At 44.9% G+C, this 25,551-nt stretch overlaps 1 non-coding gene across 1 annotated transcript; it reads right to left on the reverse strand.

The window, feature by feature from the left end:
* Positions 1–22,838: 22,838 nt before the first annotated feature.
* TRNAN-GUU (transfer RNA asparagine (anticodon GUU)) lies at positions 22,839–22,912 on the reverse strand. The gene has a single exon. It is a non-coding gene; the product is annotated as a tRNA-Asn (tRNA).
* Between the last annotated feature and the right edge of the window lie 2,639 nt (positions 22,913–25,551).

The following is a 25,551-nucleotide window of genomic DNA, read 5'->3' on the forward strand; positions in this document are numbered from 1 at the left end:
GAACATATACATGCATCACCCAGATAGTGGATATATTATCACCCCCAAAAGTTTCCTTGTGCTCCAGGCAATTCCTCCCTCACATTCCCACCTCAGGAAACCACTGATTGGCTTTCTGTTACAATTGAATTATTTCCAATTCCTAAGGTTTTATATTTTGAGATCATATGCTATGTACATTATTTTGCTTTGGTATTTTTTTGCTCAGAATAATTATCTGAGCAAAAAATAAAATCTTTACCCATTTTGTTATGTACGTTAAGAGATTACTCTGCTAAACCAAGTAGTATTCCATGAGCTAGATACGCCACAATTTGTTTTGGTCATTTACCTGTGAATGGATTTGAATGGCAATTAAAAATAGAGTTTCTATCAATAGATTTGTATGAATAGATCTCTCTCTTTTTTTTTTTTTTTCATTTGAGTGGAATGGTGGTGGCCTATGGTAGGGAGAGGTTTAATATTTTGAAGAATGTCGCAGCTGTTGGGGTGCTTGCGTGGCTGAGTCGGTTAAGTGTCTGACATAGATTTTGGCTCAGGTCATGATCTCATTGGGGTGAGATGAAGCCCCAAATAGGGCTCCATGCTCAGCGGGGAGTCTGCCTGAGATTCTGTCCCTCTGCCTCTCCCTCTGCCCCTCACCCCACTCACTTTGCTCCCTCTCACTCAAAGAAATCCATCTTAAAAAGAAAAAAAATGATTTCCAAACTATTTTATAGAGTAGTTGTAGAATTGAACATTCCTCTCAGCAGTGTATGAGAATTCTAGCTCATACATATCCTTGCCAATACTTGGAATGGAAATTCTTTTCATTTTTGTCATTTTAATTGGCAGATAGTGGTTTAAATTTGCATTTTTCTAATGACTAACGACGTAGATCTTGTCATGTTCTTATATGCCTTCCATATATATTCTTGGCTGAACTGTCTTTACAAATCTTTTACCCATTTTATGATTTTCTTATTTTAAAGGTTTTATTTATTTATTTGAAAGAGAGAGAGAGCAAGAGCGGGGGTGTGGGGTGGGGTGGGGAGGGCAGAGGGAGAGGAGAAACACACTCCCCTGTCAGTGGGGAGACTGACAGAGGGGGGCGGGGCTAGATCCCAGGACCCTGAGATCATGACCTGAGCCAAAGGCAGCTGCTTCACCAACTGAGCCACCCAGGCACTTTTCTTTTACCCATTTTTAAATTGGATTGTTTGTCTTCTTCTTATTGTCTTTTGAGAGTTCTGTCAGTGTTCTATTAGGAGACCTTCATTAGATATGTAATTTGTCAATATTTTCTCCCTATGTGTGACTTGACTTTTCATTCTCTCACCAATGTCTTGTGAAGAACAAAAGTTTTAAATTTTGACTAAGTCCAATGTATCAATTTGTTCTTTCATTAATCACAATTTTGGTATCATATCTAAGAAATCATTGTCCCGGGGCTCCTGGGTGGCTCATTCAGTAAAGTGTCTGCCTTCGACTCAGGTCATGATCCCAGAGTCCTGGGATCTAGCCCAGCATCGGGCTCCTTGCTCAGCAGGGAGCCCACTTCTCCCTCTCCCTCTGCAGCTCCCTTGCTTGTGCTCTCTCTCTGTCAAATAAATAAATAAAATCTTAAAAAAAAAAGAAAAGAAATCATTGTCCAACTTAAGGTTATAAAGATTCTTTTAACGATTTATTTACTAGGGCGCCTGGGTGGCTTGGTTCGTTATGCATCTGACTTCGGCTCAAGTCATGATCCCAGAGTTCTGGGATTGGGCCCCCTGTCAGGCTCCCTGCTCAGCAGGGAGTATGCTTCTCCCTCTCCCTCTGCCTGCCCTTCTGCTTGTGTTCTCTCTATCTCAAACCTTTTTAAACAAAGATTTTATTTATTTAATATGAGAAAGAGTGACAGAGAGAGAACAAGTGGGGGGCAGAGGGAGAGAGGGAGAGAAATTGAAGCAGACTGCCCACTGAGTGCATAGCCAACTCTGGGCTTGATCCCACAACCCATGAGATCAAAATCATGAGTCAGATGACCCACCCACTGTGTCATGCAGGTGCTCCTAAAGATTTTTCTACTATGTTTTCTTCTAAAAGTTTTAACATTTTAATGTTTCTACTTTGGCCCTTACTCTCTTTTAGGCTCATTTCTGGATGGTGTGAGTTCTGGATCCAATTTTATCTATTTATTTCTTTTCATATGTGCACACATATGTCATATCCATATCCATGTGTTGAAAAGATTACACTTTACCACTTGTTGAAAGATTATACTTTTTAAAAAGATTTATTTATTTATTTTGGGGTCGAGGGGCAGAGAGAGAGAGAGAGAATCCCAAGCAGACTCCCTGATGAGCATGGAGCCAGATGGGCGGCTAGATCCCAGGACCCTGAGATCATGACCTGAGCCAAAATCAAGAGTCAGACATTTCACCAACTGAGCCACCCAGGTGCTCCAAAAGATTATACTAGGTCATTTGTATTCTTATATGAATTTTAAAATCAACTGGTCACTTTCTATCAAAGATACAGGCCGAGGTTTTGAGAGAGATTGAATTGAATCTATTGATCAAATGGGGAAAATTGATGTTTGAACAGTATTGAATCTTATGACCCACGAATAAGGAATTTCTCTTCATTTTCTCTGGCTTCGTTCATTTCTCTGTGAAATATTTTGTGATTTTCAGTCAGATCTATCCCTCAGTATTTCATGCTTCATGCTCTTATTATATGATATCACTTTTCACATTTCAGTTAGGCATTGAGCTCACATAAAACACAGCTGAGTTTTATATACTGATGTTCTATCTTGATACAAACAAATGCATTTCAGATTCCAGCTAGATCTGGCAGTGACCATTTCTTTGGAGATTTGGGTATTTGTCAGGTGAGAAGAATCTTATTCCATTCACTTGGACTTTTCTCAGCAGCCCAAGGAAAAGGAATAACCCAACCCACAGCAAGTTCTGTAGCTGGGCAGATTGTACAGAGTCTAATGGACCAATGCATGTGAAATATTGTGTATGCTCAGTAATAGACTTTCCTTGAGTGTCGCCATTCAGTTGGTAAGGCTGCCAATCTATCTTGTGTTTAGCTGCAATACCACAGTTGTAAAATTTAGAGGCCGATGTTCTCTCTTATTATGTAATTTAGTCTTCAGTCATCTATTCCCACATGAGGTACTGCCAGAAGATTTAGATTGGTGTGCGATGAAATATCCATCAAATACCATGAATTGTGCCCAAGTCTGGTCCGTCTTATTTCTATGTGATCTATTCTAAAATGACACCAACAGCATTTAAACAATAGTAGCAGACTGAGGAAGTTTGGCTGTCTGACTCAGTTGCCTTAGGAGACAATGGCTCTGACTCCAAATCTGAAGTAGGTGTCCACTCCCATCAGTCTGGAAGCCTCAGGTCCTGATTCTGCAACAGAATCTGTAGTCCTTTGTGTCAGCTTCATCCCCCAAACCAAGAGTAAATGATCTCTGGTTTAAGTAAAGATTGGTGTGTGTAGCATATTTATGTTACCTCTTTAGGCACTGAACTTAACATGCTATCATGTAAAGCTTGCTCACCTGTGTGACTCACAAGGTCACATTCCCAGTGGCTCAGGTGACATGTCTCAAAGAAACCAAAGCATCCATTCAGTATTAGGTGTCTCTCCTAAAGTTCACCCTTGATGGGCTAAAATGTGACTCACAAACAGCTTGAAATGTGTTTGATTTATGTTTGTCTAATGGTTTTCTAAAGTCCAATTACCCAAATGACTTTCAGACCAGTGTTTTTTTTTTTTTTTTTTTTTTTTTTTTTCCCAATGCTCTGCCTTTTTGACAGGACCCATGAGTCAATATAAACATAGATTTATTCCAATTTTTTATAACCAACCAATCATTGTGTACATGACATATAATTCTATACATTCCTTATTTTACCCGTTTACTTTCGGGTGTTGAGATATTATGATGCTATTTGCCTCTTCCACTGACATCCTGAATTACAATTCTGCTCTCTGTTTAAAAACAAAACCAAAAACAAGAAAAGCTGCTTTACCTGCTTATTCATCAAAGTCATCATAGGATGTGTTTAAATCTGCATCTTTGTGAACATCATTACTTTTTAAAGATTTTATTTATTCTTGAGAGAGTGAGTGTGAGCTGGGAGAACAGAGGGGAGGGAAAGGTAGAAAGAATCTAAGTAGACTCTGTGCTGAGCACGGAGCCGAATATGGGTCTTGACCCCACCACCACGACATCATGACCTGAGCTAAAACCAAGAGTCAGACACTTAACTGCCTGAGCCACTCAGGCGCCCCTTGGTGATTCTAAGAATAGAAAAGTCGTTTTTGGCTCAAGCCAATAGTGGGTAATCTGTGAATATATGATTACCGATCATGGACTAAATATTTAGTGTCCAATGAATCCAAAATTCTGCTAGAAATGTTTTCCCAAGATTGTGTAATGTTACTACGAGCCAGCTCACCTGTAACTTCCAAAGCCCCCAACCTTTTTCTCCAAGACCTAGGGGATACTGTCACAAACTCAACGCAGCCCCTTCTTGAGGCACCCTTCGAGTGATCTGTTTTATGGCATGACCCAACAGGCAGAGCAACTTTCCAGATTCTTATATGCGTTAAGGGCCTCCTGTTTCTGTTACCAATGCAAGTAAGTGGTTTGCTTTGTTATTTGGCATCTAGAGCCATGATTCGGGTCAGGTTTGTTTCCCCAGAAGTCACTAGGTGCTGTTAAATGCAGTAACTTTTCTCCCACTACACTACACTTGACCCCACTCATGTATTATATTCCCTAAAACTTCACTTTCTGAGTAGATCCTTGACCCTTTCTCTTCAAGGCCAACCCAGGCAGCATTGCTAAGAGTATTATTAATATCATGTGGCTTCAGATGCAAGGATCCCCTATCCTGGCCCTTCCTGACCTTAGAGCAGAACTATCTGCAGTAAGAATGAACATCTCAAACCCTTCTCCCAACATCACTGATCCCTCTCAATCCACACTTACCTGGAGGACATCCACCGTGAGGGCAGCTCCTAGGTCGGAGCTAGGTGTCTGGAGCAGAGCCTCATGGTCACATCCTCCTCCTCGTGGTACTCGTGTATCACGGCAGTATGAACCAACCCCAGTTCATCCTGTGGGGCTCCTCGGCAGGTGCACAGGTTCACCGTGGACGAAGTTACTCTTCCAAACTCCTTGCTCAGCTCAGGCTGCTCCATGCAGAGTTGGATGCTGCTGTATGCATGCCTCAGTTTCCCCGGATTTTTCTGAACTCAACTTGTCCTTATTCTTACCTCCTTTGGCATCCACCTGCTCCACCATTGCCTTGTCCTTCCTGGGGTTATTCTCATCCTCCAAACCTGCTGATTTTCTGTCTCCCATCTGTTCCCTCTCTTTTCTGTTTTCAGTGTGGGCTCAGCTCAGGCTCCTGCAGGAGACACACAGAGAAGGGACCAAGTCAGGTCTCAGCTGCAGTCCCCAGGGCAGATTAACAGGCACCTCAGTCCCTCATGCACTCACAGAAACTGAGCAGGAAGGGACTTTGGAGAATTTGAATAACCACCTTATCATACAAGTGAGGAAGCTGAGACCCAGAGAGATTAAGAGATTTTCCCAAACTCCTTCAACACTCGATGGCACCAGAGCCCCCCCACAGGCCTTGGCTGCGAGCTTTCCTGTGGAGGCTCCTTAACACAGCCTCTAGAAAACCACATCTGAATTTCAGGGGACACCAAAATTAAAAGTTCAGCTTAAAAATAAATAAATAATTTTCAGGAGACTTTGGATCAAATGTTGGTATTTCCACTGTTAAAAACAAGGCCTTTCTGGGGTGCCTGGCTGGCTCAGTCACTATGCGTCTGCCTTCGGCTCTGGTCAAGATCCCAGGGTCCTGGGATCGAGCCCCGCATCAGGCTCCCTGCTCAGCGGGAAGCTTGCTTCTCCCTCTCCCTCTCTCTCTGCTTGTGTTCCCTCTCTCACTGTGTCTCTCTCTCTGTCAAATAAATCAATAAAATCTTAAAAAAAAAAAACTGGAAGGCCTTCTGGGGACAAATCTTTTCTCCCAATTATATAATTCTGTTACTTATATTAACTTTTAAATCACTGGCTCAGGGATTAGGATCACAGAACACAAAAGTGTTAAATAATACTTACCATAGTCACAAATAAAATGTACTTAGGTGATTATGTATAAAATATCTGACTACTGTCCCCAAGTTCTTTTTCCTGAGAGCTGGCACTGGGTCTGCCTGTTCACCCCATGTCCCCAGTGCCTCCACGAGAGCCTGCAGGTGAAACATTCAGTCAATACTTGTCAAGGGGATAAATAACCGTTACCAGCAATAACGAGCTTTTACTGATCTCCAGTCCCAACCATCTTTCCATTCAAACCTAATCCCGGTTCTGGGCTGAAGCAATAGAAGCACAGCCTTCAGAAAAGCATCCAAGATGCCAATAGCAGCTTCACCACATGTCACATATGCTTTCGTGGATGATTTAATTATCTCTTTGAGCATATTTATCTCGTGTATGATAGAAAATGTAGAATAGAACTCCGAGAAGGCAGCACGAACCACTGGAATGTTAGATGGGAAAAGGGATCTCATGCAGCAGACAGGGGTCCCGTCCCTGGGCACCAGCTGCAGAGCTAAAAAACACCTTCATTAGATTCACTGTGGTGCCTGTTAGAATGCCCTGGGGATAAGGCCCACGAAGCTGCATTTCTGATAAAACTCCAAAGAGATTCTCACATATGGAAAAAGCCCGTTTTAAACAAAGCGCGGAGGGTGGAGACTCTGAAAGACCCAGTGCTCACATCCTTCACCCAAAGTGGCTTTCAATGGAGAATGGGGACATTTCTGGGAAGGGCTCCTACCTGATGTGGGTCCTGCTTCCATAATTTGGGTTTTTAGGGCCTCTGTTTCCCTGTAGGTTTCCTCCTCTGCTCTAATTGCTGGGGGACGTCAGCCCTCATAGGGGTCATTTCTTTATGAAGACCTCTGTCATTTATTCTCCTCCTGGAGAAGACACGGCAGAGATCAGGTCTGGGGCTCCACAGTTCTAGCCTTCCTCCTAAGCCACCTGCGTAAGCTGAAAGCATCATGACAGATAGAAATGAGGTCAGGGAAGAGGATCCCAGAGGAGTGAGATGGTGAGGGCAGGCCCCCCTCGGAGAGAGAACCACAACAAGGTCACTATCAGACGTGTTCAGATGGGGACGACATACCAACCATTAAGGGGAGGATGCTGTCATGAGAAGGAAGAACCAGAGGCCTGTGAGAGAAAGAAAAAAAATAATAATAAATTAAATGAAGATGTAAACAAATGGGATCCCAGAGGCAAAACCTCATGTCACGGAGGATTATTCTTGGGTCTTGAAACCTAACCAAGGAATTCCTGCTGAAGTTTGTTCAGGTGGATTTCCAAATTATTTTGGATCAGTGACCTTTTTATACCTTCCATTTTCCTTCTCTTTGGGCTGGAATCTGAATGAACGTTATCCTTACTGTCTCACTATTGCACATGGGGGGCAATCAATTGTTCTGTAGTTTCACAGGTCTACAGAGGGAGGGTAATTGAACCCTGTGCTTAATGGACACTCTCAGGAGTCTCATCCACACCTGATATAAATGATTTAGATGTGATTTTGGAATTTTGAGCTAATGAAATTTACACGACATTCTTTTTTTACTTTCAAACGATGCTGCCATGGGATGAAACTTTGGAAACCTTAGGGGTAAGATAAATGTATTTTGCATTTGGAAGGGACATGTATCCCTGAACCCAGAGGTTGGGCTATAGTAAAGAGGAGTTAAAATTGTCTCCAAATATGTCTCCCCCAAATCCCTGAAACTTGTTAGAGTGATGAGATATTGCTCCCATGATGTTGTTGTTATATAGAATGGCTCACTTTAAGATAAGGAGATTATCTGGGTGGGACAGATCTAATTGCATGACTCCTTAAATATGAGCGATTTGTCTGGCTGGCAGGAGAAGACAAAATCAGAGTGAAGCATGAGAAGGACTCAGTGCACCATTACTTGTCTGACAATGGAAAAAGCCTCATGAGAAAAGAATAGAGGTAACTTCTAGAAGCAGAGCATGGCTTCTGGTTGACAGCCAGCAAGAAAACAAGGACTTCAGTCCTACAACCACAAGCAAATGAATTATTTTATTATTTTTTTAAATTAAATTAAATTAAATTTTTAATTTAAATTCAATTAATTAACCTACAGTGTATTATTAGTTTCAGAGGTAGAGGTCAGTGATTCATCAGTCTTATATAATACCCAGTGCTCATTACATCATGTGCCCTCCTTAATTTCCATCACCCTGTTACCTCATCCCCCCACCCCCTTCCCCCTAGCGACCCTGTTTGTTTCCTAAGATTAAGAGTCTCTTATGCTTTGTCTTCCTCTCTGGTTTCGTCTTGTTTTATTTTTTTCTCTTTTCCCCTATGATCCTCTGTTTTGTGTCTTAAATTCCACACATCAGCGAGATCATATGATAATTGTCTTTCTCTGACTGACTTATTTCGCTTTGCATAATACCCTCTAGTTCCGTCCATGTCATTGCAAATGGCAAGATTCCATTTTTTAATGGCTGTGTAATATTCCATTATATATATATATATACCACATCTTCTTTATCCATTCATCTGTCAATGGACATCTGGGCTCTTTCCATAGTTTGGCTATTGTGGACGTTGCTATAAACATCAGCGTTTATGAAGGCTAAGAAGCCCCATGATCTACCATTTGTAAGCTGTAGACCCAGAAACCCAGTGATGTCATTTCAGTCGTGAGTCCGAATGCCTGAGAACCAAGAAATCCAATGGTATAAATCCCAGTCCAAGATCAGGAGAAGGCACTGATGTGCCAGCTCAAGCAGAAAAGCAAAAAGGAAAAAAAGGATCAATTTTCCACTTTTTCTTTTATTCAGGTCCTCAAATAATTGGATGATACCCACCCATATGATAGGAGGCAACCTACTTAACTAAGTCCATTGATTCAAATGCTAATTTCATCCTAAACATCCTCACAGACACACCCAGATATAATGTTTAATCTGAGCACCCTTTGACTCAGCGAAGTTGGCAGATAAACTTGACCATCGTATATATGTTATTTACTTTAAAAAAATCGGGGCACCTGGGTGGCTCAGTCGGTTAAGTACCTGACTTCAGCGCAGGTTATGATGTCAGCGTCCTGGAATCAGGCTGGGTTTGGCTCACCGCTCAGCAGGGAGTCTGCCTGTCCCTCTCCCTCTGCTCCTCTCCTTGCTCCTGCTCTCTCTCAGGTAAATAAAACAAATCTTTAAAAAAAAATCAAACTAGGTTTCTACCCCAACACGAAAAGAACTTGGAAGTCATCACTCTCATCCTTACAAGAAAAAAAATGCTGACAAAATCGATGACTCTTCTTAGACCAGACAGGTGAGGTCATAGGGCATGTCACCCCCAAAAGTAGAGAGACTGGCTAACGCAGGGAATCACAGCTTATTGGGAACAGAAGCTACTGGACCTGCAGCTAGCAGAAACCTTCAGTGGTAATTGACAAACTGAGTGTGGAAGTGCTTGAGAGTTTAAAATTCCTGGGTGCACACATTTTGTGAAGTTTTACCTCCAGGAACCTGAGCAGGTTCTCCTGGTGAAGATTAGGAAAATCCCCAAAGGACTGACACTACCAACTTCAAGGTGATAAAGCAATAAAGCTATGCTAATCAAAACAGTCTGGGGGGGAGAGGAAAGATGGCGGAGGAGTAGGGGATCCTATTCCAACTGGTCCCCCAAATTGAGCTGGATATCTACCAGACCACTCTGAGCACCCACGAAATCAGCCTGAGATGTAAGAAGATCTGGATCTCTACAAACAAAATATCACAGGCGGTTGGTTTCGAGGTACGAAGCGGGGAGCCGTGATTCCGGGGGCAGATATCAGAGGATAAACGGCAGCGGGAGGGCGCCTGGCTATGGGGATCCTACACCTCCGATGAGCGACAGCCTTGCGCGCTGGGGACTGGCACAGACTCGCAGACCGGTAGCGTCAGGGAAAGGACTTTAGGGCAGCCCCCGGGACGGAAACCCAAGCGGCGGGGTCGAGCCTGCGAACTGGGAGCGGCTGGCGGTTTTAGAAGCGCAAAGGGCAGAGACCTGCCCGGACCTGGAGGCAGGACTGGGAGCGCTGCAGAGGGGCGCACAACCCAGGACGCTGCAGTTTATAGCAGCACAGACAGAAACGGAGACGGTGTGGCCTGGAGAGCTCACTGAAGAACAGATTGTGGTCTCTCTGCTCTGAGGCAGAGGGTTGGAAATGGTCTCTTCTTCTCTGACTCGCGGAAGAGACCCGGAAAGCCACCAGGGAGAGCCGCCAGAGAACAAAAGCCCCCAAAACTGGTTCCTGCTGAGGCCATCCCCCGCCACAGGGTGGCAGGGCAACTCCGCCCAAAGGGGCTGCCTGAGTAACAGCGCGGCAGGCCCCTCCCGCAGAAGACAGGCTGGGAAAACAAGAGGCCAGCAACCCTAAGGTCCCAAGAAAACAGGTGCATCTTGCTTGGGTTCTGGTCAATAATTTGGACGCTATACATTCCCTTAAACACCCATCAACAGAATGACTAGAAGGAGAAGCCCCCAAAATAGAAAAGACTCAGAGATTATGACTTATGCCACAGATTGACAAATGGATGCAGATATAACCAAGATGTCGGAGATGGAATTCAGGCTAGCAATTGTGAAGACAATGGCTAGAATGGAGAAATCAATTAATGGCAACATAGAGTCTCTAAGGGCAGAAATGAAAGCTGAATTGGCAGAACTTAAAAATGCTATCAATCAGATCCAATCCAATCTAGATAATCTAACAGCTAGGGTAACTGAGGCAGAAGAGCGAATAAGCAACCTGGAAGACAGTATAATAGATAAAAACGGAAAAGAAGAGGCCAGGGAAAAACAACTCAGAATCCATGAAAATAGAATTCGAGAAATAAGTGACACCATGAAGCGTTCCAATGTCAGAATCATTGGAATCCCGGAGGGAGGGCAGAGAGAGAGAGGACTAGAAGATGTATTTGAGCAAATCGTAGCTGAGAAATTCCCTAATCTGGGGAATGAAACAAACATTCGTGTCCTAGAGGCAGAGAGAACCCCTCCCAAGATCAAGGAAAACAGGCCAACACCCCAGCATGTAAGAGCAAAACTTGCAAATCTTAGAACCAAGGAAACCATCTTAAGGGCAGTTAGGGGGAAGAGATTCCTTACGTACAGAGGGAGGAACATCAGAATAACGTCAGACCTATCCACAGAGACCTGGCAAGCCAGAAAGGCCTGGCAAGACATACTCAGGGTACTAAATCAGAGGAACATGCAGCCAAGAACACTTTATCTGAGAAGGCTTTCATTTAGAGTGGATGGAGAGATGCAGAGCTTCTACAACCGGCAGAAACTGAAAGAATATGTGACCACTAAGCTGGCCCTGCAAGAAATATTAAGGGGGGTTCTATAAAAGGAGAAAGATCCCAAGAGTGACATACAGCAGAAATTTACAGGGATAATCTATAAAAACAACGTCTTCACAGGCAACATGATGACAATTAATTCATCTCTTTCAATAATCACTCTCAACGTGAATGGCCTAAATGCTCCCATAAAAGTACACAGGGTTGCAGATTGGACAAAAAAACAGGACCCATCCATATGCTGCCTACAAGAGACTCATTCTGAACCGAAAGATACATCCAGACTGAAAGTGAAGGGATGCAGATCCATCTTCCAGGCCAGCGGACCTCAAAAGGAAGCTGGGGTAGCAATTCTTATATCAGACAAATTAGATTTTAAACTAAAGTCTGTAATTAGAGACACAGAAGGACACTATATCATTCTTAAAGGGTCTATCCAACAAGAAGATCTAACAATTGTAAATATCTATGCCCCCAACATGGGAGCAGCCATCTACATAAGCCAACTGTTAACCAAAATAAAGAGTCATATTGATAACAATACGTTAATTGGAGGAGACCTCAATACTCCACTCTCAGCAATGGACAGATCATCTAAGCAGAAAATCAACAAGGAAACAAGAGCTTTGAATGATCCATTGGACCAGATGGACCTCATAGATATTTACAGAACATTCCACCCTAAAACAACAGAATACTCATTCTTCTTGAGCACACATGGAACTTTCTTCAGAATAGACCACATACTGGGTCACAAATCAGGTCTCAACTGATACCAGAAGATTGAGATTATTCCCTGCATATTCTCAAACCACAATGCTTTAAAACTGGAGCTCAATCACAAGAAAAAAATTGGCAGAAATTCAAACACTTGGAAGCTAAAGACCATTCTGCTCAAGAATGTTTGGGTCAACCAGGAAATCAAAGAAGAACTTAAACAATTCATGGAAATCAATGAGAACAAAAACACATCGGTCCAAAACCTATGGGATACTGCAAAGGCAGTCCTAAGGGGGAAATACATAGCCATCCAAGCCTCACTCAAAAAAAATAGAAAAATCCCGAATTCACCAACTAACTCTACACCTTAAAGAACTAGGGAAAAAGCAACAAACGATGCCTAAGCCACGCATTAGAAGAGAAATAATTAAAATTAAAGCAGAGATCAATGAATTAGAAACCAGAAACACAGTAGATCAGATCAACGAAACTACAGGTTGGTTCTTTGAAAGAAGTAATAAGATCGATAAACCACTGGCCAGACTTATCCAAAAGAAAAGAGAAAGGACCCAAATTAATAAAATTATGAATGAAAGGGGAGAGACCACGACTAACACCAAGGAAATAGAAACAACTATTGGAAATTATTATCAACAACTCTATGCCAAGAAACTGAGCAACCTGGATGAAATGGAGGCCTTCCTGGAAACCTATAAGCTGCCAAGAGTGAAACAGGAAGAAATTGACAACCTGAATAGGCCAATAACCAGTAACGAGATTGAAGCAGTGATCCAAAACCTCCCAAAAAACAAGAGCTCAGGGCCTGATGGATTCCCTGGGGAATTCTACCAAACATTCACAGAAGAAATAATACCTACTCTACTGAAGTTGTTTCAAAAAATAGAAACAGAAGGAAAACTTCCAAACTCATTCTATGAGGCCAGCATTACCTTAATCCCCAAACCAGGCAAAGACCCCATCAAAAAGGAGAATTTCAGACTGATATCCCTGATGAATATGGATTCCAAAATCCTCAACAAAATCCTAGCTAATAGGATCCAACAATACATTAAAAGGATCATCCACCATGACCAAGTGAGATTTATCCCCGGGATGCAAGGGTGGTTCAACATTTGCAAATCAATCAATGTGATAGAACACATTAACTAAGAGGAGGGAGAAGAACCATACGGTCCTCTCAATTGATGCAGAAAAAGCATTTGACAAAATACAACATCATTTCCTGATTAAAACTCTTCAGAGTATAGGGATAGAGGGAACATTCCTCAAGTTCATAAAATCCATCTATGAAAAACACACAGCAAATATCTCCTCAATGGGGAAAAGCTGAGAGCCTTTCCCTTAAGATCAGGAACACGTCAAGGATGCCCACTCTCGCCACTGTTGTTCACCATAGTACTAGAAGTCCTAGCAACAGCAATCAGACAACAAAAAGAAATAATAAAAGGTATTCAAATTGGCAAAAAAGAAGTCAAATTCTCTCTTTTCGCAGATGACATGATACTTTATGTGGAAAACCCAAAAGACTCCACCCCCAAATTACTAGCTCTCATACAGCAATTCAATAATGTGGCAGATACAAAACCAATGCACAGAAATCAGGTTGCTTTCTTATATACTAACAATGCAACTGTAGAAAGAGAAATTAGAGAAACGATTCCATTTACAAAAGCACCAAAAACCATAAGATACCTCGGAATAGAGGTAAAGGATCTATACTCTAGGAACTACAAAAGACTCATGAAGGAAATTGAAGAAGACACAAAAAGATGGAAAAATATTCCATGCTCATGGATCGGAAGAATAAACATTGTTAAAATGTCTATGCTACCCAGAGCAATCTATACCTTCAATGCCATCCCGATCAAAATTCCAATGACATTTTTCAAAGTGCTGAAACAAACAATCCTAAAATTTGTATGGAATCAGAAAAGACCCCGAATCGCCAAGGAAATGTTGAAAAAGAAAAACAAAGCTGGGGGCATCATGTTGCCCAATTTCAAGCTCTATTACAAAGCTGTGATCAGCAAGACAGCATGGTACTGGCACAAAAACAGACATAGAGACCAATGGAACAGACTAGAGAGCCCAGATATGGACCCTCAACTCTATGGTCAAAAAATCTTTGACAAAACAGGAAGAAACATGCAATGGAAAAAAAACAGTCTCTTCAATAAATGGTGCTGGGAAAATTGGACAGCCACATGCAGAAGAATGAAACTCGATCATTCTCTAACACCATTCACAAAGATAAACTCAAAGTGGATGAAAGACCTCAATGTGAGACAGGAATCCATCAAAATCCTAGAGGAGAACATAGGCAGTAACCTCTTTGACATCGCCCACAGCAACTTCTTTCCATGATACATCTCCAAAAGCTAGTGAAACAAAAGCAAAAATGAACTTTGGGACTTCATCAAGATAAAAAGCTTCTGCACAGCAAAGGAAACAGTCAACAAAACAAAGAGGCAACCCACAGAATGGGAGAAGATATTTGCAAATGACACCACAGATAAAGGGCTGCTATCCAAGATCTATAAAGAACGTCTCAAACTCAACACCCAAAAAACAAGTAATCAAGTCAAAAAGTGGGCAGAAGATATGAAAAGACACTTCTCTGAAGAAGACATACAAATGGCTAACAGACACATGAAAAAATGTTCATCATCATTAGCCGTCAGGGAAATCCAAATCAAAACCACATTGAGATACCATCTCATACCAGTTAGAATGGCCAAAATGGACAGGGAAAGAAACAACAAATGTTGGCGAGGTTGTGGAGAAAGGGGAACCCTCTTACACTGTTGGTGGGAATGCAAGTTGGTATAGCCACTTTGGAAAACAGTGTGGAGATTCCTCAAAAATTTAAAAATAGAGCTACCCTATGGTCCAGCAATTGCACTCCTGGGTATTTACCCCAAAGACACAGATGTAGTGAAAAGAAGGGCCAGATGTACCCCAATGTTCATAGCAGCAATGTCCCAATAGCCAAACTGTGGAAAGAGCCGAGATGCCCTTCAACAGATGAATGGATAAAGAAGATGTGGTCCATATATACAATGGAATATTACACAGCCATCAGAAAGGAAGAATACCCAACTTTTACATCAACATGGATGGGACTGGGGGAGATTATGCTAAGTGAAATAAGTCAAGCAGAGAAAGTCAATTATCATATGGTTTCACTTATTTGTGGAACATAAGGAATAGCATGGAGGACATTAGGAGAATGAAGGGAAAAATGGGCGGGGAATTGGAGGGAGAGATGAACCATGAGAGACTATGGACTCTGAGAATCAAACAGGGTTTTAGAGGGGAGAGGGGAGGGGGGATTGGTTAGCCCGGTGATGGGTATTAAGGAGGGCATGTAGTGCATGGAGCACTGGGTGTTATACGAAAACAATGGATCGTGGATCACCACATCAAAAACCAATGATGTATTGTATGGTGACTAACATAACATAATAAAATTAAAAAAAAAAAAAGAAGGAGAAGAAGATGCTTTGGAAATTTCTTACAAAACAAAACATACCCTTACCTTTGATCCAGAAATCACAGCCCTAGGTATTTACCCAAATGAAATGAAAACTTATGTTCAAGCAAAAACTTGCAGATGAGTGTTTTTAGCAGATTTATTCATAATTTTCAAAAAGTGGAAGTAACCAAAATGTCCTTCGATTGGTGACTGGATAAACAAAGTGGTACATCTATAAAATGGTATTTAGCAATAAAAAGAAATGAGCTATCGAGCCATGAAAAACATGTGGAAACCTTAATAATACATAGCATTAGGTGAAAGAAGCATACAATAAAGTCTACAGACTGTGTGAGTCTAACTATAGGATGTCCTGGAAAAGGCAAAACTATAGAGACAATAAAAAGATGAGTGATTGCCATAGGTCTCTGATGAGAGGAGGGATAAATAAGTAGAACACTGGGACTTTTTAGATAGTGAAATTATCCTATATGATACTGTAGTGGTGGATTCATGACATGCAGGTGTCAAAACCCATAGAACTATATGACAAAGAATGAACTCTAATGTAAACTACCAGCTTCAGTTAATACCGTGTCAATACTATTTCATCACTTGTAACAAATGTACCACAGTAATGCAAGAATGTAAGGGGAAATTGTGTGAGGGAGAACATGGTGCCTATGAATTCATTTATTAATTTACCTGTAAACTCAAATTGTTCTTTAAAAATAATGTTTATTGATAATAATGATAATAAAAAAGAAAGGATGCGACCCTCTCAAATCAAAGTGTTCCTGGCATGCTGTAATGATGTGGTTAATACTGAGCATTGAGGTTCACTAACCTAGAGTCTGACCAGTTGGCGATTTTGATGCCTGTGCCTTCAGCCTCTGGCCCCGGCAGTTCTCCTGGAATCCAGATGTCAGATCAGATAGGTCAAGGTGGCCTTTGTGCTCTAGATGGCGCAAAGGGACCAGCGGCATCTGATAAGGATGGAGAGAAACCATTGGACAGGGCAGAACTAGGTGAATTCAGAGACTCCCCTGCCGCCTCCCTTGCACCCTTAAATCAAAATGCGGGGTGAGGTGGGGGGACTGACAGCGGCTGGGTGAGATCTCGGCCTGAAAGATAAAAGCTGCTGTAGAAACTTTGGTAAATTTTGAGAATCTGAAAGCCAGAAAATGTGTTTAAGTAAAGATTAGAACTTCGGACGATGGGCTTGAACCACTAATCTTTCCACTGACAGCCATAGGCGTTGATTACACGACTGAGACCAGGTTATTACAAAATCTCAGTGTTGCCGTGGGTGAGAACTTGCTGCCCAACCCCTGCATCCTCTGCTTAAAACACCTTCAAAACCCGCTGGCGCTGGAGACATTGTGTCTTTTCTTTTTTTAATATTTTATTTATTTATTTGACAGAGAGAGAACACAAGCAGGGGGAGTGGGGGAGGGAGAAGCAGACTTCCCGCTGAGTGGGGAACCCGATGAGGGGCTCGATCCCAGGACCCCGGGATCATGACCTGAGCCAAAGGCAGACGCTTAACCGACTGAGCCACCCAGGCGCCCCTGGAGACATCGAGTCTTGATGTTGGGCACAGTTTGGGGGCATCGATACTAGCAAGTGAGCACTTGATGCCCCATGACAGGCCCAGGGGACTCCCCTCACAGCCTCCCTGCTCTAGGTGACGACCACAGGCTCATAGGCTGAAGTCATCCATTTGCCATTCTTCCCTGAGAGGCACTCGTCCCGCTCACCGCGAATTCCACAGCCAGGATAGGCGCCGTGGGAAGGACACGAACCGGCTGTGTCCCCCAACTTGCTGCCTGCTCTGGGTGCCTCCAGAGGAGGGCTCCACCAGGCAGGACCTGGGGTCTACTCACCATGCAGTCCCTGTGCACAGCAGGGCCTAGCACCCAGTAGGCAGCCAATAGATGCTCCGTGAAGGATGCATTCCGCTGCATGGTGCTGGGAGGGACCAAACATTTCACTGTGGCCTATTAGATTTTAGTCCTAGAAAAACCCCAGAATGGGAGGATGTGAAACTTTCAAAACTGGTTGTTTTTTAAAATTAGCAGCTGAATCACGTTAATGTCCCGATTGTGGAAACGTCTAGACGGCACCACCTGGAATTGCACTGAGCTCTCCACCCAGGACCTTGCGGCAACCTCAGCCTGTGGGGACGCCAGCGGGCGAAAGGGTGGAGAGAAAGGTGAGGGTGGGACAACCAGGTGAGAAGAGAGAAAAAACGAGAGAGAGAGAACGATGCAGATACAGCCACCGAGGAAAAACCCCAGGAGAAAATGCTGTCACCTACTTACACCTGACCACACCCCCGCAGGTCCTGGGTGGCAAGCCTTGCTCATGGGGTGGGGTATAAGGGCCGTGACAGCTTCCGTTCGAATCCGATTCATAATAGGGAGAGGACTCTCTGTCTTGGATTGAAGCCGGCAAGGCCGTCTGATTTTACTCTTCGGACCGGGAGCTCTCCCTGGGGCGAGGCTGCGTTGGACACACCTAAAAAGGACAAGGAAGTGTGGCGAGGCGCTGAGACTCAGCCCCAAATCCTCGCATAGGGACTGGGCAGCGCCCCTAAGAAGGAGGCCCAGAGGGCGCGGCTCCCGGGCTCCCGAGCTCCCGACAGCGCCCGGGAGACAGGCGGGACAATTTCTTCGTAAGCGCCTGGGTTCGAGTGGACCTTCGTCTAACTGGGAAGTTGGATTGGTTTTCTTAGGACACGACCTTGCAGCATCCTAGGTGATGCGGACGCAAAGACGCCGTCCCTGAGGGGACCACAAGGAGGCGCCGTGGTCCTTCCACTTCAAAACGCCTTGCTAAGGACGAGGTACCCCGCGGGTCTCAATTCCGAGGGCCTTTGCGGGTCAGATTTAGCTTGCGGAACGCGACGTAACCTGTTGTGGTCGCCCCAGGGACCGAGTCGCCTTAGAGCAGCCCGTCCTGCCCAGACCTTGGGGACTGGCTATGGACCCTCAGCCATTCCGCTGCGGCCACCTCACTCCGCCTCCTCAGCATGGACCCCCAAAGTGTCCTGACCAGAGAGAAACGTCTTCCGATGATCGTCCTCTCGGACTGGGTAGCCCTTTCCTCCGCTGGCCTGGAGAGCGGTGGTTTGAAAAACCGGGAGCGAGGAGAAGGAAAAGGAGCAGTAGCCACGAAGGAAGGAAAGGAAGAGATTCAGGGAGCTAGAGAAAATGGGGGGTGAGGAAGACAGCAAGAAAGACGGGAAGGAAATAGGATCCGGGAATGGAATGGGGGGGGGGGTGGAATCCCGGCAAGTCCCAAGTCCCGTTCTGAGGATCACCGGAGCTCCCAGGGACAGGTGCGAAGGGAAGGAAAGGAACACTTGTTTGGGCTTGGTTGGTTGGTTCTGGCAGGAATTCTACCGCGGGGCAGGAAACTAGTCATCCAGGCGGAGCAGGTACACCTGGGGGAGGCCTAAAAAGCCCGTCCCTGTGGCTAACCCGCAAACGGACTTGATCTCTTCCCTGACACGCGAGCCCAGCGAGCGGCAGGGAGAACGTGAGGCCCGGCGACTCCCGGCGGGTGGAGGAGCCGAGCTCCAACCCCTGAGGCGAGAAGACCCCGGCGGGAGGCGCGTCCCGTGCACGTCAGGCGGAGGAGGGCGGTGTGCGAGCACCTCTGACAGTCAGGGCGCCTGCCCCGGGTGGTCCCACGGTGTAATGGTGAGCACTCTGGACTCTGCATCCAGCGATCCGAGTTCAAGTCTCGGTGGAACCTTCCCCTGGGGGCCAGGCCGCAGCCGCCTTTTACTCTCCTTTCCAATACCCAGCGAGTGGCACGTGCCTTCCCGCTCCCGCTGGTCCCCGTCCCGGGGAGGGAAACTCCGGGGGCGTCGCGCGCCCCTCCCGCGCCCCGGTGGGCGCCTCGCAGCCGCGTCCCCCGCGCTCCGCCGCCGCCGCCTCGTCAGGACCCGGGGAAGGAGAAGCCCGCGTCTCAGAGTGGCGGCCCCCCTCCCCGGCCCCGACACTGCGGCCACAGCCGGGGCACCTGGCCAGTGCCGCCGCTCGTCGGGGTCCCCGTCGGGCCTCGGGGTGAGAGGCGGCGGCTGCGGCCACTACATCCTGCACCGCGAGGGGCGTCCCGTCAGCCTGCACGGGTAGAAAACGCTGTCAATGCGAAACAGCGTTTCGTACCTCCGTCGTGCGGCGGCGAGACTGACGTTTCGGGTCCTGGGTCCAAGCACAAGGTTGGGTGCCTTTCATTTCATTTTCCTCGGATCCTTTCCCGCCAGCTGTCAGAAGAATCCCGAGTCTCTGTTCAGGCCAGTAGGGGTCGCAGTTGTCCTAAACTTTGTACTTGAGTGTGGGGCGTCTCGGGAAACCCTAAACCGCGGGAAAGAGAGATTCTGGCTGGGGATTCTCTGGGCCTCAACTGCGGCCGCCCTCGGGGCTCCTCCCGGGGCGAAGGTGACACGAGCCAGGGCAGCTCCGAGTCCTGAACAGCGCCCCCACCCCCACCCCTTCCCGGCGAAGCCGCCTTAGGACCGGACATGATGGAAACACGCTCGGGAGAAAAATCTGGTCACAAGTTCTGAAGGACCGCATAGCCAGTGAAAATGTTCGCCGCCAAATCTCTCTTAGTTTTGGAACTTCCACCGGTTTACAAAGAACTGTAAACTAAAACTGGTTTTCAAGGGCTCCCTTTGAGGTTCTGAAAAGTAAGCGGGGAGGGCCCGAAGGCGGGAGGGGAGAAACGGGAAAGCGGAGACTGGAGAAGAAAGGAGATGGGAAGGGGAAGGAGCGGGATCCGACGGCGGGGAGCCGGGCGTTCGCCGCTCTGGGTCAGTTGCCGCTTCTAGCTCACTCTGGAGCGCTCCTGCGTTTGGACTGAATCTCGTGGATCTCACCCCACCCCACCCCCCGAGAAGTTTGAAGAACGTGTGTGCCTGGCGTTTTCAGTAATTGTGGAATCGGAGTAGGAGGGTAAATAGACCTGCAAGTTATTGGGAACCAAGTTAGGACCTTGTTGAATTCCTTGGCGTTCACTGGCAAGTAGCCTTTCCCTCCCTTCTCTCCCCTTGCAAGACGACTGCCGGCAGGACAGGCTTGGAGAGGGTCGAGGCACCCAAGACCATGAAGATTGCCAGGGACTAGTTCTTTGCTGGACATGTAGTGGCTGAGCAGACTGTGCCCTTCCAGAGCGTGGAGTCTGGGGGTCTGGCCAGGAGACTGAGCAAGGGGACCAGTCAGGGTTAATCAATAGGCTTTCTGCAAAGCATCGCAGACATTTCTTTTTGATCTCCGCCTTCTTTACTGGAGCGATTCTTTTAATGAAACTGCATTTATCCATAGATTTTAGTACCCCTATCTGGCCAACTATAGCCTCCTCACTCCCTACCAAGACCTGAGCTCCAGACTTTGCTTCAAGGAAAAGATACCCTTCTTTTATTTTCCCACCTGAACTGCTCTAGTTCAAGCCCACTGTCTGCCTGGTGACCAGGACAGTCCCTCACTGGTCCCCTCAGGTTAGGAAGGGCAGATGCTCCTCCACTCCAGCCCCTCTGCAGCCCCATAAATATGTATGGCTTCAACCCATACAAGCATATCCAAGGGCTACGTCTCTCAAAACTCCTTTCCCCTCACCCTGGATCCATACTCTACTACATACATCCATTGCAGAGTGATATAGTTTTCTTCTTGTCCTTCCTGTTGCTTCCCAGCACCCCAGCATTTTTCTTTTTTGTTTTTGGAGTTATTGCTCCTTTCTTGGATAATGTCTTCTTTGTACTGTTCATGAAGGTGCTCTGCCCTCATTTGGTCAAGGAGAGGGCATTGACCCAAGCTCAACCAAGCACATCCAGTACTTCCCTGGAATATGCAAATAGAGGAGGGGGGATGACCAAAGAGTAAATACACCTCAGATTTATCCACTTGAAAAAAGAGTCCCTGAAAACACTGGTCTTTTGTTCCTGCTATTTGTAACCTGTGTGGCCCAACTGTGAATATAGAGCTTACATCGTTAAAATAATGTAACAATTGACCCATGCAATTATGATACAAATATACTGGAGGATAAAGCAAGAGGAGGTGTGTTTGGGTGTGGGGGTGATAATAGAGGAGTATGTGAGAATAATGCCTACAATTTGAAAATCAAGGAGTAGTAAAGGGGGGGGGTTGCTGTTTTCCTAAATAAACTTATGCGTATATATAACTTTGATAAAAATTTGTCCCCAATACAAAATAATTCCTTTGCATATATGTACATATTATAAATTTAAAGTTTATTGTTTGTATATTGAATATAAATTTTTATGTAGTCATATTATTGGCTCTTTTCATGGAAGAGTTCTGGGTTTGGTGTCTTGCACAGAACATTTTCCCACTGTAGGTCTATAAAAATGTTAGCAAAAATAGGTTCAAACGAAATGGTAGGGAAGTACTATCCAATTTTGGCAAAACATTGGAGAAAAGAATATTCTCATAAAATGCGGGGAATATGACCTGCTACATTTTCTTTTCAGGGTAATTAGGCAGGAATTAGCAAAATTTGATCTGACAATTCCATTTTCAGGACTCTGGAGAGGAGACGAGTGATGACAGATATCTGTATAAGGCTGTTCCCTGCAGTAGTATGTGTGATAATAAATACTGGAGCCAACTGCATGACCATCAATTAGAGACTGTTTGAATAATGACTCATTTATATCAAGAAGGATCTTAACTAAAAATAACAAAGCAGGTAATGAAAATGCTGATGGCAATGGACTGGTAAGGGCTAATGTGTATTGAACATTTGCTTCGTGAGAGTCATTGGCTACATGCTTTCCCTACACATCTCATTTAAACTTTGGACAACCCAAATACTCCATTTTACTAATCTTACATATAAAATTGGAAGAAAAGTCTATAACTTTTTCGGACTGATTAAGTTTCCCACCCAGAGCCTGTGCCTTCATCGTGGGTGTGACCGGGGTTCTCTTGTTCTCCATTTTAGGGATTTACAATGTTCCGAATTCGCTACACTGTAAACCAGCCTCTGAAAAGTAGGGGAAGATGTAAGGGCGGGCGTAGATTAGGTATGCTCTGGAGCTCCAAAACTTTTTCCTCAAAAGGGCACTCGATGCTGGTGGTGCCTGGGAAATAAAAGCATAAATTTGGTATTCCAAAGAGATATAGACTTTGAAAGCCAGCTCGCCAGAAAAACAAGCGTCCCTGGGTGGGCTTGAACCACCAACCTTTCAGTTAACAGCCGAACGCGATAACCGATTGTGCCACAGAGACACTCAGTAAAGCACTGTGTAAGCTGTTGGTCAATTGTGTTATATACGTAATGGTTTCGTGTTCCTCAAAATCTAGTTATAATAGAAATGAATCCTGGGGATATAAGGCACAACATGAGGGCTATAGTTAACCCTGCTGTATATATACTATATACTATAGTATATTTAAAAGTTGTTAGGTAGTTGTTATGAGTCATCAAAGGGAAAAAATACATTTTAAAATGTTTTTATCTATATGAGGTGATGGATGTTCACCAAACTTGTGGTAATCATTTCACAATGTATGTAAGTCAAGGCATTACGCTGCGTATCTTATATAACGTTATAACTTATAAAGTTAAAACTTATTTCAATCTCAATAAAACTGGGGGTGGGGGAAGTATATTATACATAATGATCTCATTGTACAGAGGTACAGAGAAGTGTTCTTTGTGCCCAAGCTAGGCACCCTCAACTCTTCTGTTTTGCCTAACCTCCCTCCCCGCTCCAGAAGCCTGAAGGCGCAGGAGACATTTGAGGCCAAGAGTCCTGTGGTTACCTAAATTTGGGCGATGACTTGGAGCCCGAAGAAGTGGAGAACTCCCAGGATCAAACATCAGGTGCCCGGGTGACAACCGCAGCCTCTCGGTTTGAAGTCATCCATTTCCAGTTCTTTGCTCCACTTGCCCTGTCCTGCTCCTCCAAGTCCCTCCAGATCTCGGGGCGGGCGGGCGGGCTGGCGTGCGCGCGTGTGAAGAACGAGAATCAGCTGTGCCTCCACCGCGCTAACCCCCTGGATGCCTCTAGATGTGATAACTCCATGGGGTCAGGGACCTTGGGTTTCCTCACAATGCAGCTCCCTCGCTTACAATATTGCCTGGCACTTAGTAGGCTCCCAATAAATGCTCCGTGAAGGAGTCCATTCCGCCGCAAGGGCCTGGAGGGGACAGGAAAGGCACCAAGAATTTCACCTTGAACTATTCATTTTAGTTCTGGAGAATCCCCTGAATGGGAAAACGTGAAAGCCGGCCATTTCTAGATATGTTTATACTGGAAACTGATTTAGAACCAGGTCAAGGTCCGGATCGTGGAAACATCTAGAGGACAGACACCACTTAGAACGTCACTGAGATCCCCACCCAGGACAGTGCGGCGGCCTCCGCGTAGGGGACGCGGGTGGGCGCAGGGAGAAAGGTGACGAGGAGAGCTGAAGAGGAGAAGGAAGTGGGTGGGAGTGAGGGCATTCTGGAGTATGAGAAAGAAAGAGCAAAGGGAGGAGGAGTGAAAAGAAAGCTGAGAGACACCAACACTAACCACTGAAAGAAAAAACAGTGAAAAACGTTGAGGCTATTTAGGTCAGTTAATAGGTCTCAACCACAGCGCAGCAGGTTGTCGTTGGCCTGCGGTGATGGTACAGTGGTTAGTAGTCCGCGTTGCGACCCTAGTAACCTTGGCCTTAATACGACTTATGACGTTATCCAACTCGCTATTTTTCTCTTTAAACAACCCCCGACCCCAGTAAAGCCGGCGGTATGGTGCGATTTCCCGCTACGAAACTGGAGACTGCGAACAGTTGAATCAGGCTCTCGAGCTTCCACGTGGCGGAACTCCCAGCTTCAGCTCACGACAGGCAGCAGAGGCCTGCCTAACTTGGGGGAAAGGCCGAAATTCGCCCTGAGGCTAGGTCTGCTGCGCACGCAGTGCCCACCCTCACCCCCGCCCCCAGAGGCGAGGCAGACCCGCTTTGAGGAAGGAAAGAGCGTACACCCGGAACCACTCACTTTAATTTATGGGTAAGACTGAAGAAAAGCACCCAGCATTGCCTTGGAAAGCTACTATTAGGTAGAAGACAAAAATCCCAGCTTTCACATCTAGCTTGTTCAGTCTGTAGTGTATGACTTCCGCTGAGGTCTTAATTATCCTAGTGAAATGGACCTTTTCTTTTGGTACAAATTTTCCGTAAATTTTAACGTATATGTAGATTTGTGTAGTCACCACCATAATTAGAATACATACAGTTTCATCTCACCAAAAACTTCTTTGTGCTATCTTGTTACTGTTAGAACTCGCAGCAAACATAAGCCCTTGCAATCACTGATCTGTTCACTATAGTTCTAGGTTTCTGAGAATGTCATAAGAAGCATATAGTAGGCAGCCTTGTCAGACTGGCTTCTTTTACTCCCCATGGTGAAGCTGGGATTCCTTTAAGTTGTTGTGTACATCAACAGTTCCTTTTTATTGCAGAGTATTCCATCCAGTGGGTAGACCACTGTTTTGTCTATCAGTTAACCCTTTGAACCATATTTGATGATTGTAGCTTCTGCTCTTACAAATACAGCAGCTATGAACATTCCTGTAGAGATTTTTGTATGAACATTAGTTTTCATTTCTTTAAGGCAAATTCCTGGCAACCCAAGTATGCTAGATCATATAGTACTTGTATGCTTAACTTTATGAGAAACTGCCTGGTTACTCCTTATCCAAGGCACTTGGTACTGTCATTCTAGTAGGTGTGTAACGGTATTTCATTATGGTTTCAATTTGCATTGCCCTAATGTCTAATGATGTTCATATGCTTATATCCTCTAGGGAAGTCTGTTCATGTCTTTTGTCTATTTTTTCATTATTGTTTGTTTCGTTATTGTTAATTTAAGATTTCTT

Source organism: Mirounga angustirostris, unplaced genomic scaffold, assembly GCF_029215605.1.
Source record: "Mirounga angustirostris isolate CCGP_5_RB_7025 unplaced genomic scaffold, mMirAng1.0.hap1 SCAF_4, whole genome shotgun sequence".
Classification (NCBI taxonomy): Eukaryota; Metazoa; Chordata; class Mammalia; order Carnivora; family Phocidae; genus Mirounga; species Mirounga angustirostris.